A 5,200-nucleotide genomic window follows, 5' to 3' on the forward strand; every position below is an offset into this window, starting at 1 on the left:
TTAATAGAGAAGAAATCGTTACCAAAGTTAACGGAAATAATGAGTTGAATCAAGAACAAAGTGTAAAGTTGTAAAGAGAAAATAATACTAAGAGTTTAATTAAGGGGGAGAGAGAGAAAAGTTAGAGAGAGAGAGATAGAGAGAGAGAGTCAGAAGTCGTCCTCAACTCGCTTAACAAAAGCGTACTTATACTAAGCTAGAAAATCCTAAGTTAAAACAAAGTAAAACGACGCCTAATCTCCCTCCGAAAACACGCGCCCGATCGGGCTAAGGGCCGCTCGATCGGGCCCGCCTTTTTCCTCGCCCTCTGATTCTGGGCAGCAGCTCAATCGAGCCAAAGGTTGCCCGATCGGGCCCGGCTTTGCTTGGACTTCGATTGGGCTTCACTTCTTAGCCCATTTCGGATTTCCACTTTGGGGCTTGAATACTCGGTGTCTAATGCTCGGTACCTCATATGTCGAGCCCTTAATCACCGTTTTGATGACTCTAACCGGCCCTGGGCCACGAAAACTGGTCGTGCTCCTCCAATGCTCGTAGTCACTCTATAAAATCCCGGGAAGATGCTCCAAATGTGAAATTCCCTACAAAACTCAACCAAAACTACGAAAACACTAGAAAACACAAATTAGTAATAAAAGTGGCTTTAAAGAGCCAAAAACACTACCAATTATGACCAAGGGACGGGGGTACTATATAAAATAGACATATCAAACTCCCCCAAGCCAAACCTTTGCTTGTCCCTAAGCAAATAGCTCATCAATGAATAAATAAATACATGCCTTACCCCAAATAGTCAAAATCAAGAACAACTAATTCAAGGCAAATCCAACAAGCACGCATCAATATCAACCAATTTCATCCATCCAATCACTCATCCACCCCAACAATTGTCAAATAGAGCAAACCACAAGAGCATATAAAATTCATGACTAGTGCTCACACACTCAACTCTCATTTATGTGGTGAGTAAAAGATGTACTCGATCGCTCTCCATCCTAACCCCTTTAATGTGAACAATGCCCTCCCAACTCACACTCTCGTGTGTTTAAGAAAACATACACTCAACCTAAATAGTCGACTCGGAATATGTCAAGTCATTCTTTGCATTGATAAACAAATAATTTCACATTCACATAACTTTATCCACAAAGGTCGGAAGGTCTTTAAAGCTTGTAATGTAAGGCTAGGGTAAAGGGTAGGAAATATTTGGGAAAATGTGAGAGTAAAGCCATGCTTAAGGGAGCCAAAATCCTAATAAAATCAAGTTCAAAAATAAATAATGACCAATCATCTCCAACATAACTCAACTCCACCAAAAATTCACCAAACAACTCCAATCATATCAAACAAATCTCAACACTTACAATTTCACTCACAAAAGTATAACAATGTAAAATTGAGTGAATAACAAACTTTAACTTCCACACTTGAATTTTTCATTGAAACTCATCATCTTATTTTTTCTTCTTTTGATCAACCTTCAATTAGAACATTTGAACATTAAACATTTTTTTCTTTTGCTCTTCTTTTTTTTTTCTTTTGAAGTACACTTTGGAATTTTTTCAACCTTGAACAACAATTTTTCTATTTTTTTCCAATCAACAAATAAGAACAAATAACTCCACATATCCACCCATATTGTGCAAATTATGTGCACACTACAACTCCCTCACCTCACTAACTATTAGCTCCCCCAAGCCAAGCTTGGGACTAGTAACCAATGCGGCTTAAATAGGCTTGTAATATGGCTAAATAAACCATAAAAAGGGGCACAAGCAACAACATGGGTAGCAAGAAGGGAACAAATGTATCTACAATCATCTGAAAGTCACCTAAAAGAACAAATGTCTTCGTCCTCCTCAATGTGCATAATATTGAGTCATACAAACACTACTCAAAGTTAAAAATCAATACTCAAATTCATTTACATACCAGGAACTAATACACAATTCCTAACTAAGTCAACTAGTCAAGCACTATATTCACAAGTAGTTGGGCAAAATTGACGCATGTTAAGGCATCGGAGAAATCAAACTTCAAATCATGGTTAACCTATCCACAATGCTCATCATCATATACCAAGAATCAAAACAATTTTCAAGTATGGGGCACAGGGAAGCATGATTTACAATTCATTGGAACGTATTTTTGGATTTTTGGATTTTTTTTTATTTTTCAATTTTTTTTTATTTTTTCATCTTTTTTTTCAAAGTAGTAAAACTATACTAGAAAGCAATAAAAAAAAGAAAGAAACCATACCTCAATCCAAAACTCCCCCAAGCCAAAATCAGACAATGTCCTAATTGACTCAGGGATTAGCCCGGTGCGGCTAAACGAAATCTGGCTTTTAGAGAGAGAAAAGGTAAAGAAAAGATAAAAAGAAAAGAGAGATAAAAAGGAGAAAGAAATAAGAAAAATAGAACGGGGGAAGGGGGAGGCGCGCCCGGTCGAGCGGCCTTTCGCCCGATCGAGCGAATATAGGGACAGAAACTTGCTAACCTCGCGCCCGATCGGGCGGTTCCTCTCCCGGTCGGGCGATTTTGTATCCTCGATGAAGCTTTTTACGCGCCCGGTCGGGCAAAATTTGTCGTATACGGACCTCTTCTCGCGCCCGATCGGGCGAAATTAAGGCCACAATATTCCTTCTTCTCGCGCCCGATCGGGCTCGACTTCGCCCGGTCGGGCGAATCTCCCGTGGATTGAACTGGGGGTTCCTTACGACTACTTGCAATGGGCACCTCTTTGGCCTTAATTTGCCTTGGTACCTCACTTGACTGAGCTATTGTTACTTAATCAGGTGGAACTCTCATTATAGGCTCAGTTTCCACAGCTTGTTTACTTGTCTCCACTTCCTCATCTTCAAAACCAAGCCCTTCACAGTATAGGGCTCTTTCTATTGCATCCACTTCCTCTTTCCATATGCAAGTTTTTCTTGTAGAAGATGCAACACAAGATACCGCCTCCAAGGGATCTTTAACAAGAGCTTGGGACTTATTAGAATAATTATCAACCACATCAATACTAAAACATTTCTCCTCTGTCATGGGGATTTTAGGGGCATTATTCAAATTGAAAATAATTTTATCATCCCCTACTGATAGTGTCAGTTTACCACATTTCACATCTATAATTGCTCCTGCAGTATTAAGGAATGGTCTACCCAAAATAATTGGAGTTTGCAAATCCTCAGCCATACCAAGAACAACAAAATCAACAGGTATATAAAATTTACCTACTTTGACGGGAACATCCTCTAAAACACCTAGGGGGTATTTAAAAGAACGGTCGGCCATTTGTAGAGTAATATTAGTAGCTTTTAATTTACCCATATTTAGCTCGGAACACACAGACGATGGCATGACACTAACGCTAGCACCCAAATCACATAATGCATTATCAATCATTAGATTGCCAATATGACAAGGGATGAAAAAACTACCCGGATCTTTCAGTTTAGGTGCAGATTTATTTTGTAGTACGGCACTACATTCTGCAGTAAAAGCGACTGTCTCTACCTCACTAATAGACCTTTTTCTAGTCAATATTTCCTTCATGAATTTAGCATATGCAGGAATTTGTGTAATTAGTTCTGTAAAAGGAACCGTTACCTGCAAACCTTTAACCATCTCCAGAAACTTACCAAACTGCTTATCCAAATTTGTTTATAAATGTCGATTGGGGAATGGAAGTTTGATAACTGGCTTTGGAGCATTACTGCTCTTATCTGGAGCTGCTACCTTCCCTGGAGTTGTACCCTGCAATGTATTATCAGAAATATTAGTACTACCCTTGAGCCCTGTAGGGCTATTAGAAATATTGTTTGGCTTAACAAAATCAAGATTAGCATTTTTCATTGAAACAGGTTCATCATCTCTAGGCATAGGAGGTTCATCATAGTGTGAACCACTTCTCAGAGTAATTGCAAAAGCTTGATCTGTAGGTCTGGTTGGCTGCGATGGTAGGGCTCCCTGTTGACGGGCTTGTAGAGTAAAGGAAATCTGCGCAATTTGATTATCTACGATTTTATTATGGGCTATGATTGAATCAATTTGTGCATCTCTACTCTCCATGTGCTTTTGCATAATAGCTAGCATCGCTCTAATTTCTGTCAAAGCAGGGTCAGAAGATGAGGAGGGTTATTGTGGTTGGTTTTTCTGGCTAGCATTGGGATGGTAATATTTCTGTTGTGGTTGTTGTGGTGCCTGTGATTGTTGTGGAGGTGGCGGGTTTTGAACATTGGTGCTCCGGTAGGAAAGATATGGATGGTTCCGGAAACTAGGATTGTAGGTGTTGGAGTATGGGTCATTCTGCCTATAAGCTTGAAAGGCATTAACTTGCTCCATGGAACTCCTGCAATCTTGTTCCCAATGACCTACAATTCCACAATTTTCACAGAAAGCATCATTAGAATTATTATTAATAGCAGAAAAATTAGCTATATTTGTAGTGCTAAGATTATCTAATTTCTGACAAATAGAGGTTAATTGAGCTTACAAAAAGGATACAGAGTCAACATTATGTTTCCCTTTGTTAGCAAAACCTCTAGGATTCCCATATTGGGAATTGTGAATTGTCATATCCTCGATAACTTGACCTGCATCATCAACATTAAGATTCATAAACCTCCCACTAGTTGTAGAATCTAAAATTGTTCTAGATGAATTTCCAATCCCATTATAAAAGGCTTGGATCAACTGCCACTGTGCTAAATTATGGTGGGGACACTCTCTCTGCAGATCCTTGAATCTTTCCCAAGCCTCATATAAAGTTTCATCTGGCTCTTGGGCAAAGTTCTGAATTACGCTTCTTAGCAAAGATGTCCTCTCTGCAAGTGTAGACACCCATTTGTGTCTCCCCAAAACCAAACCCAGTGATGAATACCTTTTGCGTCGAATGATTATCGAATAAGGTGAAAGTGTGAAAGGTCAGGTGTTGCGGTTGGTTTTTATTTAAAAATTCTTTCTTTCTGTTTTCAAAAAACAACTCTATTTTATGAAAACAGCCAATTCAGTTTAGTTTGGTTCACGACAAGGGTTCAATAATAGTGTAGTTGGATGGGGCTTGTAAAGAGCTTTCCAACGATATATTATAAGCCCAATTCTGATGAGTAATGAGGAAGTTGTGGCCAAAATACTAAACCGGGCCCGGTTGATCTTTACATGCGGCCCAATGATCTAGGGGGGCCCAATGTTAATTATTA

The 5,200-nt window shown here is 39.2% G+C and overlaps 1 non-coding gene across 1 annotated transcript; it reads left to right on the top strand.

The window, feature by feature from the left end:
* The first annotated feature begins 4,707 nt into the window (after positions 1–4,707).
* On the top strand, positions 4,708–4,814 carry LOC145569747 (small nucleolar RNA R71). Its single transcript, XR_014096282.1, has one exon. It is a non-coding gene; the product is annotated as a small nucleolar RNA R71 (small nucleolar RNA).
* Positions 4,815–5,200: the final 386 nt, after the last annotated feature.

This window comes from Chenopodium album, chromosome 11 (assembly GCF_948465745.1).
Source record: "Chenopodium album chromosome 11, dcCheAlbu1.1, whole genome shotgun sequence".
Taxonomy (NCBI): Eukaryota; Viridiplantae; Streptophyta; class Magnoliopsida; order Caryophyllales; family Amaranthaceae; genus Chenopodium; species Chenopodium album.